Raw genomic sequence first — 12,728 nt, 5'->3', positions numbered from 1 at the left:
AGGAGATCACCTGATACACAAACTTATTCAACAGAACATTGATCTGAGCATTGATTATATCCTGGCAATATAAGAGTGATAAGAAAACACTCAACATCAGCTGCAGTAACCAGGACTTTATGCATCAGATTTCCATCACTGACCGCAATATGGATTTCCACAATATGGATAAGATGGCTGGAAAAGATTTTTCTTTTCAACTTAAGTGATACTTTAATCACTTTCTTTCAAAGCTCAGGGGGCAATCTTTGGTGAAATACGTCTAAAAACCTATTCCGTTTTTTAGCATAAAATCTATCTAACTTGACTTTAATATGATTGTATTTTTAGTTTTACAATTTATATAAAACAAAGTTTCACAGGCTAGTAGAGCAACACAAATATTCTACTTGTGTTATTATTGATTCTAAATGCAGTTCATCTTTCTTCCTGGAAGTGTTTACTGAACTGATTCTTTGGAATCTAAGTTTGATTAAACCATATACCATAAGGTCAGAAAGAAAGGAAAATCAAAGTAAAGACTTCACTATTTAGGCAATACCGCTCTCCTAATCAATAAATTTCAACTGTAATTGCATACTAGAATCACTTGGGGAATTCAATTTAAATGCTGATTTAGTTTTTCCATAATATTATCCCACTATCAATAGTTTTCAATTCACAGGTGATTCTAATACACAGCCAGGATCGAGAACCACTGTTAGACTTAAGCCATGAATCAAAGTCTTTAACATAAACAACAATGTCCCAGATAGGTCAACCTCCATGTACCCTCAAATATTCTGATTCCATAACTCTAGGATAAGTCCAGGAATCTACCCTTTAGCTAGCAGGTCATTCTGAGATAGGTGGTCTGCAGGTCAAATGAGAATTGTTGTCCTGAGTTCAAAACCAAGCTTTGTATTTTTCCAATTTCTGTTTATTAAGGTCTGTCTAGAGTACACCCCCCAGCCCCCAGTACCAGAGGGGAAAAAAGACCCAGAGAGTCAGGAAGGAGAGCAAGATCAGAGGGCAGTTGACATGTGAGGGCTCCAGCACTCTCATAACTTTCATATAACCTAACGAAGATAAATAAGAAGAAAATACTCAGGTGAGCAGAAGTTCCACCTGTGCAAGTTTTACCCACTAGGACTGTGTCCAATAAAATGTCCTAGAACCTGCACCAGAAATTACTTCTAGGGAATGAAGTAAGGGGAAGACTAAAGAGAGGCCCTGTGCTCTTCCCAAAGGCCAGTGTAATTACTGTTACTACAAAAAATTTCAGTTGATTTGTTCAGGACTGTAGTAGCACATTATGAACTTTAATTCTTCATAACTTTAAATAAATTAAAACCCTAAAGGTGGCATATTTTAGGTTGTAAAATGTAAAACTTCACCCCGTAATGATTACGACATTCATCAAAATCAACCCACTCTCCTTAGAGAACCTTGAAATAGAACATTACAGGCCAATATTTTACTGAGGTAATAAAATAATCCACTGCTTTACTCAGGTATTAACCATAGCCACATCCTATCGGAAAAAAAGAATTGCTCCCTCTGGGTACTCATGATGAAAAGCAAAACTGATTATTTCAATGCAAGAAAATGCCTTGGTCTGGGCCGAGACATACTAAAGGAAATACCTGGTGTGAAATACATGCCTATAAGGAAAAGAGCGAAGAAGTCAACAGTACTGTATCCCACAGTAACCACGCCCTCCCTGCCCACGGAGGGGGGCTCCCACACTCCGCGGAAGCGGACAGTCCTTCTCCACCTCCTTCCCGCAGGTGCTGCGCCACCTCCCACGGCCCCACAGAGGCCGAGCTGCACCTCCCTCTGCGCGGCCGACGCGCACGATGCACGACGTAGACCTGTGCCTGGCGCAGCACCTCCGTCCCTCGGCAGCTCCAAAGACAACACTGCCACGTCCCAGGAGCCGGCCGGTGCTCCGGAGGCCCAGAAGACGTCGCCCACGTCCGTCAGCGAGTCCCTACCACCCTGTCCGACTCAGACCCCGGCAGCCTGCCGCCCCCGGCACCGTGGACCCAACCGAAGACGTGGAGGGCTTCGTGGTCCCTCGCCGCGACCCGCTGACAACCCCCTCAAGTCCCACCCCGCGCTCCCGCTGCCAACCCCACCCGGCATGTGCACGGTTAACACCGATATATTGCCAGTCCCACCGCCCAACCAGCAGGCCGGGCTAACAGAAGGCCTCGGCCGTACCCGGAAGTCCCAGGCCCACCTCAACCCCGGCGACGCCGCCCCCCAAAGCCACTCCAAAAACTGCGGCCAAAACCAAGGGACTAACCGGTGGGGGGGTGAGTCAGCCACTCAGCGCCCTGAGCCAGCCCGGTGACGAGGGACGTCAGGCGCCCCCGTTCTGAAACTCCTCAATCCCGAGACGGCCACTCGAGGCCCATCCTGGTCAGCCTGTACCGGGCCAGGTGGGTCGGCGTCCTGCCCGGCTCCCGCCCGCACCTGCAGCGACCTGGCCTACCTGTTCCGCCGGAGCAGCGCACTCTTGGTGGACAAAGCGCTCTTCCGCTCTTCCCGTGGGTGCGTGCCTGCGCACGCACAGCTCTCATCTCGGGCCAAGGCAAGCGCGAGGAAGACTGCATGCGCAGGCGCGCAGAACGTGCTTCCGGCGCTCACGCAGCAGCTGGGCTGTAACCTCCAGGTGACCCTTTTTAAGCTTCATATTATAGTACCAGTTAGGATACAGTGCATGTCCTAATGAAAGGGAGCAATATGAGTGAGAAAAAAGGCCCAGTGTGGAACTCCAGAAGAGTCTAAGGCACCAGAGGCCTACTCTATTCTAATACTGTATGTGTTCGGGATGTTTATTCTAAGATGAGAGAAAGCAAATTGACAATGGCGAACAACCTTATGGTGTTGCTTTCAATGTGGTTTACTTTATTAATAACAAGGGCAGCACTGAGCCAGCTCATACTTTCCCTAAACAGTTTTTCGTTTCCATAGCATGCCAAGTCCCAACCTGATATCCAAACAAGGTCAGAGTCACCAGACTGTGAGCTAGTGTTAGGACAAAACAAATCTCGCAAGTCTTGTTTTACCTATAAAGTACAAATAAATTCACAATAAATTTAATTTAATGATAAATTCAGAATAATAAAGACAGAAACTAAAAAACCATTTGACCATTCTTCTCCAGAATCTTAAAACTAAGTATAGTATCTAATCATTTCTGCTATCTTCAATGTGTCTACCATATTGTAACTCCACCTTGTAATGAACTGAAAGAAATTTATCATGTTCTTCCTAGTGGATTCTGACTGAAGATAACCAATCTGGAGGTAATGGTCCCAAGAGCCATTTCAAAGGACCATGGAGAGGAATAACAGATCATATCCACAGAACGTAATCATAAATCCAGGTAGGAGTAACAGAGACTACATTTTGAAGCCTGGAGAGATAGAGAAATAAAATGAGACTGCATACGTTTGTGGGAGAAGATGTAAGCAGACTTGAAAATAGTTCTATTGATGTGGCCACTGGTGGGTGTGGCAACTTAGTTTTAAACATCCTTTAAGTTAATGAGTGTGGGTGAGCCAATGTGGCTCTAAAGGACGGAAGCAGGAGAGGCTCAAATTTGGATCTGAGAACTATGTGATATCCTGAGGAAATATAGTGAAAGAGGTCTAAGAAGAGAGTAACAAAAGTGTGTAACAAACCACTTTGCCAAATACGATGACTGATATGACATAATTGCCACTTAGATGGGGTGAGGGGACACGTGTTTGAAAATTAGAATTTTCTCGTGGCATAGAGCGACACTTGTGAGAATGCTCTGGAGGGTCATCATCTTTCAGGACCCACAGAGATAATGACAGTAATGGCTTCCACCAAGATGATGGTTTTCTCCATTCATGATACTAACCAGTATGGAGAGTCCATAATCCTCAAATGATAGCCATAAGCAGCCACAAAAAGGCTAAAGACAGTGGTAGGATAACCGGAAAACCCTGCCCAAGGAAGGTTGGTGAGTCAAGAAGCAGGAAAATGGTTAGGGAGCCTTTCACTTCAAAGTTGTTAGTTCTGATACAGCCAGCATTTTTAAGCTTAAGTAAATCACTTAAATTTAGAAGAGATAATATAGGACAGAAATAAATCTAAATGATACCCTTGGTATCCTTACTTTAAGAAAGTTATTTAATGAAAATATCTAGTGAGCTCAATACACTATTCTTCATTGAAGAAAAAGGTGACAAAAGCTTCCAAACAAAATGCAAATAAAATTGAAGGTGTAAATTTCATAGAAAGACTCTGAAAATTGTTGAGGAAATATTAAGTTAGACTCTCTGCTATGTACTGATATCAGAAAGGTTGCAATGTGAGTTAGTGGGAAATACTGTGACTTGATAATCAAACCCCTGGGCTCTGACCTCTGTTTGATCTTAATGTAAGCATTCACACATTTGTGATCACAACCATTTTAAGACTCATTTGGAAAATGGAAAAATGAGAGAATCTTCTGCATAAGGTTGTGGTATTAAATGAGATAATGCATGCATAGCACTTCACACATAGTAAGTATTCAACAACATTTATTATTATTATTATTATTCTGGTCTTGAAGAAGCCTACAGTCTAATGAAAAGGGAGATAATTATGTGTAATTCGGATTACAACTTTCAAAATCCTGCTTATTTAATGCCTACAACTTGGAAGATACTAGTCAAGGCCCTGGGGATTCAGCTAAGAATCAAAAAGATAAAATCCTGTCCTCATGGAATAAGTCAGTTTGGATCCTTCAGGAGCAGATGCTGAGGCTCAATTAAGAATGAAAAGGCTAATTGTGTGTGTGTGTGTGTGTGTGTGTGTGTGTGTGTGTGAGCATAGGGGGTGGGTGCTGTATTGCCTGTGAAATATTAATATAAAGAGAGAGGAAGCAGAACTGGCAAGAAAGCTTTCAGACTGTGGCAGAGATAGGCACTCATGAAAGGAAAGAGGTGAGGAAGCAGAACTGAGTAGAGGGAACATTAGACTGTGATGCAGATGTGACAGTGTCTCAGTCCATAGAGTGGGGAGTTACAGTGCGATGGGAGACTGTCAGCTAACTGCACTCCTCAGAGTTGAATATGTTCTTTCTAGAAGGGAAATCTGAGCACTGCATCTCCATGGATACCACAGTTCACTCTGTGCCGCATGGATTCACCTCTCCATACGTGTGTTGAGTGGTGGCTCCTCCAGGGTGTCAGTTGAACTCTTTTTGAGCAGAAATTTGGAAGAGAGAGATTAATAGAACCAACTATAACCCCATCACTGCAGTTCTTCTTGTGGTTGCAATGGGTACTCCTTTTCTTCCTCTTCCACTCTCCATTCTAAATTCCTCCCACCCTCAGCTACCATCTCTGCTAGTATTAGAGGCTTATCTAATGATGTAACTCAGGCTCTCTTTCCAGGAGTCTGAGTCTGGTAATCTCCTCCTCACTCAAAATTAGATAAGGGATTGCTAAGAGGTACTGAAGTGGATCACCTGAGTTCCATACATTTTCCTCCTGCTCATCAGAGGACAGTGACTGCGCTTCATATCTGCTGATCCCTGAGCACTCCAAAGGTCCACATGGCACCAAAGCTTGTAATTCAGCAAGACCTTTGCTGTCTTTGAAGCTCAACAACTCTAAGAATTGAGTCCTAAATTTGGTTTCCAAACTTTTCTGCTCTCCCACTGTTGGAGATAAGAACTTCTTGCCTTCCCACTTCATTTTAAGTCATCTGTAAACTGATTGAAATTTTTATTATCCTTTTTTCACTACGATATCATTGCAGCTTATTAACAGCCAGTCAATTTCATTGTCTTTCGATGCATTGCATCCTTCATACTTTTCAAAAGTCTGCATCATTACACTACCCAGGGTAATCCCTTCCACTAGAATATCCTTCCTAGTCTCTACCAGTGAAAGTTTTAGCAAATGGACCACCACTTTGTACAGGAACTGTGTCTCACATACCACTCAGGATGGCAAGTGATGCACTCCCCAAATTCCAATCCCACTTACCACTTGTTCAGAACACTCTTAGTAGCAACCGTCAGTTTAGATCCTCTAGAAAGGAGATACTGAGATTGAGTTTGAAGTGCAAGAGGGTAGTGGTGGTGGTAGTGGTGGTGGTTGGGTTTTGGGGGAGGAGGGTGGTAACTCCTGGGAAAGATTAAGCGGGCAAAACAGAATTATGCTGAGAAGAGCTTGAGACCATAATACTGATCTGACAGCTATGAAGAAAAAAAAGATAAGAGGAATGAGGACTGCACAAGAAGAACCTCAAACTATGATGTGGGGCTGACAAAAGCTCAGCAAACACAGTTGGGAGTTCTAGAGCAAATATTCTCTATTGAAGAAGTCCCCCACTGGGCAGAAATGTCCAGGCCCTAGTATGCCTTATGTGCTGAGGCTGGCCAGAAAGAGTATGGCCTCACCTTGAATGCTGCCATGGCCGAAGGCATTGCTTTTGGATAATATTGACTAATTGCAATCCCTACAGTTAAAAGAGAAATCCAAGCAGTTAATTGCCATGGTTACCACTTGGAGTTCATGTTCTAATGAGGGAAACTGAAAGTAAAACAAGTGAAAAAGTAGATATATACTGTGTCAGTTACTTTGTGTGCAATGGAGAAAGATAAAGCAAGGTGAGACGGTTAGGGAGTGCAAGGCAGAGGAGGGGGAGTACTAGTTTATAACAGGGTGATCAGGGAGTGCTTCTCTGATAAGCTGGCATTATCCAAGGACCAGAAGGAAGAGATGGGGTGAGCTATGTGGATGTCTGAGAGAAGAGCATTGCAGTCAGAGGCAACAGAAATACAAAGGCACTGAGGCAGAAAATGTGCCTGCATGTTTGAGGAGCAGCAAAGAGACCAGCGTAGCTAACGCAGTGTGAGGGAGGAGGGAAAATAACAAGAGACAAGTTCTCACAGGTGTTGGGGTGAGACAATAGTGTATCATGTAAAATAGTGCCTTTTAAGACACAGTGATGACTTTTACCCTGAGAGAGGTAGAAACTTACTCAGTGTCTCCACTTGACTGTCTAATAAATACATTAAATTTAAGATGTTCAAAGCTGATTTCCTGATCTTCACCCTCCCCCAGATCTGCTCTTGCTGGAGTCTTTCTCATTTCAATTGTCACAACACTTTCCAATTGCTCAGGCTAAAACCTTGGGATCACCCTGGACTCTCTTCTTTCCTTCATACTCCATGTACAATTCATCAGCAAATCTTGTTGAATTTTCTTCAGCATATATCCTGAATATAACCACTGCACATTACAGAGACCACTATTAACCTGGGCTACTGTAAGAATCTCTGGTCAGGTCTCCCTATCTCCCTCTTGTTCCCTGTAGAATTTATCCTCAACACATTATCCAAAGGGATTCTTTTAAACAGTAAGTAAATCTTCGAAAGGCTCCAACGGATACCCATCTTACTCAAAGTAGAAACCAAGGTCCTTAAATAGTAGAAGCCAAGGGTCCTTAAACCCTGCCTCATACTACCACACTGACCTCATCTCCTAATTTTCTTCCTTCCCTCAATTCTGGCTAATGGCCTCTGTGATGTTCCTCCAATATCCCAGGCATTCTTCTAGCCTATCTTCTCTGAAATGTCAGTTCTCTCACTTGACGTGCACTTAACTATCTCCCTAGTACCTTCAAGTATTTATTCAAATATCACCTTCCAATCAGACTTTTACATGATAACCGTGTTTAAAAGAGCAACCTGTCCCCAACTTTCAGCACTCATGATTCCACTTACACTAAGCAGTTTGTTTCCATAGCACTTACCACCCTCAACACAATAAAGAATTTTTTGTGTTTCCTATCTTGTTCACTGATGTATTCCAAACCCTTAGATTAGTGCTGCAAGGATCAGGCACATCATAGGCATTCAATAAGAATTTGTTGAAAAACATTATATATAAATTTAGTGTGCAGTTGGGACTTCCCTGGTGGTCCAGTGGTTAAGAATCCACCTGCCAGTGCAGGGGACATGGGTTTGATCCCTGGCCCAGGAAGATCCCACATGCCGCAGGGCAACTAAGCCCCTAGTCCACAACTACTGAGGCCCACGTACTCTGGGGCCCGCGTGCCACAACTACTGAGCCCGCGTGCTGCCACTACTGAAGCCCTCATGCCTAGAGCCCCTGCTCCACAACAAGACAAGCCACCACAATGACACGCCCGCGCACCGCAACCGAGAGTAGCCCTCACTCGCTGCAACCTCTAGTTGCAGCCCACATGAAGCAACAAAGACCCAGCATGGCCAAATAAATTAATTAATTAATTTAATTAATTTGGTGTGCAATAAAGTTTAGTATGCAATAGAATAACAGATTATAATTTGTATTGATGTGATTAGTACATTCATTATATTAATATATTTAATTTCATTTTCTTATTAAGTAGGAGTCTGAATATATTACATGGAACCAACTTAAATTGCTCAGTTTCTTAGGTTAGAGTATTGTTTGATTTTTGGCAGTTACATATGTTTCAATTTAATACTAATAAATACTAATATTTTCCCCATATCATAAATGAATAGTATAATGGCAAAAACTGAAAAATTACTAAATTGCAAAACTACACATATAGTATTAATCTCCAAATATACAGAGAACTTATGGACTTAAGGATGAGTGTCAAACTCCTAACATTTATTACAAAGGAAAGTTACTATTAAAATAACATGCAGGGCTTCCCTGGTGGCACAGTGGTTGAGAGTCCGCCTGCCGATGCAGGGGACACGGGTTCGTGCCCCGGTCCGGGAGGATCCCACATGCCGCGGAGCGGCTAGGCCCATGAGCCATGGCCGCTGAGCCTGCGCGTCCAGAGCCTGAGCTCCGCAACGGGAGAGGCCACAACAGTGAGAGGCCCACGTACCGCAAAAAAATAAATAAATAAATGACATGCAAAAATATAGTATAGGAAATGAGGAAAGAAAGGAATTTATTTAGGGGTAGTATTTTATAACATCCTGAGGGATATTTTTGCCTTCACACCTCTCTAATTTTCCACGTTTTTCAAAAAGAAGTTAAGAATTTGGAGAGCGTTCAAATGACAACTAATTTAAGAACTAATATATTCAAAAATCTGGAAAATACATTTATTCCAATGGCTAACTGAAATGGAATTATTTCCTATGAAGAGGGAAAACCTGGGGCAAAAAAACTAATAACCAATTTTAAGCAGTTTTTATGTATGATACTTTAAAAATAGATATAAAGTAACATATCTGTCTAATCTTTCAAATCATGGTCTAGTTTTTTAGGTGCCAGCAGAAAATACCACTATAAAAAAGAGAGCTGAGATACACTGAAAATATATTTTTTTCTCACATGTTAATCTGTATTTGAGAGGTTCAGCTCTGCTTCATTGAATCATTTCAAGTCCCAGTTTCCTGTTGCTTTGCCATCCTCTAGGGCAGGAGTCAGCGAACTACAGCCTGAGAATCAAATTCTGCCTGGCATCTACTTTTGTAAATAAAATTCTGCTGAAATTCAGCTGCACCCATTCATTTGTGTATTATCTATGGTTGTTTTCACACTATAATGGTAGAGTTGAGTAGTTGTGACAGAGATCAGCAAAACCTAAAATATGTACTATCTGGCCTTCTGCAGAAAAAGTTTTCCAACCCCTGCCATAGGGTGATGTCCTTGTCTATATGGTCAACGCTAGCTCACCACCAAAGCACCCACATTCTAGGCTGTGGGAAGAAGGCAAAGGACAAAGTAGAATGCAAAGGTTTCAAGAGACCAACTTGAACTTGCATATATCACTTCTGATTTAACCCATTGGCATAATTTTAGTGGGGCTCAGCTAAAATATGTGTGGGTGGGTCTATTACTAAAAGGAAAATGGTTAAGTAGATACTGGAGAACAATGAGCAATTTCTGCCACAAGTTATCTATGGCAAAAAGAGGGTATGTAGATGGAAATAAGGATGGAAAGCTTAAGCCTCTTGAAACAGCTGCCCTCTTCATTGAATGAATGAATTTTGACAATGAGAAGCGATTCACAAAGTAGAAGCCTGCTCTGTCCAGGAACTTTATCTCTTCCTTACTTATTCCTAGTTAAATGTATTTCACCCACGGCCTAGCAATACTAATATTTTAAAGAGCAGATCATCAGCAGAGCATTTGTTTTCAGTGACTAGAGATAAGTCTTTAATCTCTGCAGTGGTAACTTTAACCTGGTATGTATGCTTCCCATCCAGCCTCTTCTTGTTACTCTATAGCACCTCAGTATAATTTCAAAGACACTAGTTACAGATTGAATTGCTTCAGGAGCATTTTTACACTCCCTGACACACACATATACACACATAAACAAGATATATGCTCACCAATTTTATATTCACTTATATTTCTGAGTGCCTTATCTTAGCAAGTCTCCATATTAGGAGTCACAGGGAATGTGGAGATAGGCTCATTAACCAGAGTGAGGATCGGCAAACTAAAGTCCAAGGGCTAAATCCAGCCCACTGCCAAATATTGTAAACAAAGTTTTAGAGAACACAACCATTCTTATTCATTTGCGTATTGTCTATGACTACTTTTATACTAGAAAGGCAAAGTTGACTAGTTCAACAGAGACTGTATGACCTATAAAAAGCCTAAATTGTTTATTATTTTTTCCATTAACAAGAAAGTTTGCCAATTTCTGAACTATGGCATTCTGGGGAGCCCTTACTTTCATTTGAACTCAGGATTTTAATTAGAATATTAGTTAAAGGTGTTAATTTGAATGTAAGTAAGAATTTCTTAACTCTAAATGTATTCAAATCATAGAATTGATTTTCTTTTACATTTCTTGAATTTTTTCCTAGAGCTTCTAAAGACAGAAAAGGCGCTCATTTTATTTGGAAATATTTTCATATAATGAATAAGTTTAATGTGGAAAGGATGGGCTTTCCAATAATGTTGCTGTGTTAATTGGATATCCAATTGAAAACCAAATAAATCTTGGCCACCACCTCTGTTACTCATACCATAGAAAAATCACTTCTAGGTTGATTAGAGTTCTAAATGTGAGAGGGAGAAAAAAAAAGCTTTTAGATGAAAACAAAAAAGAATGTCTTCATCACTTTGGAATAGGTTAAGATTTCTTAAACATGACATAAAGAGTACTATGAAGAAAAAAAATGATAATTTGGACTATATTCAATCTAAAAACTTCTGACCAAAATCCAGAATACTGACACCACCAAATGCTGGTGAGGATATGGAGCAACAGGGACTTTCATTCATTGTTTTTGGGAATGCAAAATGGTACAGCCACTTAGGAAGACAGTTTAGTAGTTTCTTATAAAACTAAATATACTTTTAGCATACAGTCCAATAGTCATGCTCCTTGTCATTTATCCAAAGAAGCTGAAAACTTAGCTCCACACAAAAACCTGCACATGCATGTTTGTAGCAGCTATATTCATAATTACCAAGACTTGGAGGCAGCCAAGATGTCCTTCAGTAGGTTAATGGATAAATAAATACCCAGACAAGGGAATATTACTCAGTGCAAAAAAGAAATGAGCTATAAAGCCATGAAAGACATGGAGAAAACAAATATATATTACAAAGTGAAAGAAGCCAATATGAAAAAGCTATATACTGTGTGATGCCAACTATATAGCATTCTGGAAAAGACAAAACTATGGAGATAATAAAAAGATCAGTGATTGCTGGGGGGTAATGGGGGATAAATGGGCAGAACGCAGAGAATTTCTAGGGCAGTGAAAATACTCTGTGTTATAATGTTTGATATATGTTGTTATACATTTATCCAAGCCCATAAAATGTACAGCATCAAAAGTGAATCCTAAGATAGAACTATGGACTTTGCTCTAAAAAATTTGTCTTAATAAAAATAAATAAAAATTTTTTTTCATCAAAAGACAATCATTAAGAGTGAAAAAAAAGGCCACAGAGTAGGGAGAATATATTTGTAATACATATATATGACATAGGAGTCATAGCTGAATAGATATATAAATAAATAAATAATTATAAAAATTAGCAAAACAGTTGAGCAGACACTTTACTAAGGAGCCAGTACCCAATTAGCCAATAAGAAATGGTTTTCAATTTCATTTTTCATGAGGGAAATGCAAGTCAAACCCACAATGTGATACACATGCACATCTTCAGAAAAGCTTGAAAATGCCAGCTGTTGACAAGGATGTGAAGAAACTAGAATTCTAGTACATCACTGGTGACAGTATAAATTGTTACAACCATTTTGGAAAATAATTTATCAATAACTACTAAAGCTGAACATATACATAACCTACTTTAGGTGTATACAAAAACAGGAATGCCTAAATGTTCTCACCTAAGTTATGTACAGAGATAGCCATAGCACTGCTATTTGTAATAGATAAAAACTGGAAACTACCCAAATGCCCATAGACAGTAGAAGATATAGTCACACAATGAAATACTATTCAGCAATGAGAATAATATACATGAATCCCATTTTTAAATGTTGAATGAAAGACATGAAAGAGTACACATAGTTTATTTTTATATAATGCTCAAAAATTGGCAAAATTAATCTTGGAAGTCAAGAATAATACTTTGGAGAGTGTTCTGTGACACGATATAGGTACGATGTTGTGGGAGAGGTTGAAATAGTCTCAAGCCATATACTTAATATTTACCTGTTTTTACATAATCTCTAACTTCAGTGGTTCATTCTACTCCTCAATTTGGGCAGAGGTTTCATGAGTATGCTTACTT

Source organism: Delphinapterus leucas, chromosome 9 (assembly GCF_059928025.1).
Source record: "Delphinapterus leucas isolate spDelLeu-1000000601 "Yukka" chromosome 9, BTC_Dleu_Yukka2, whole genome shotgun sequence".
NCBI classification, from domain to species: Eukaryota; Metazoa; Chordata; class Mammalia; order Artiodactyla; family Monodontidae; genus Delphinapterus; species Delphinapterus leucas.
Note: the sequence above shows the minus strand (reverse complement) of the source record.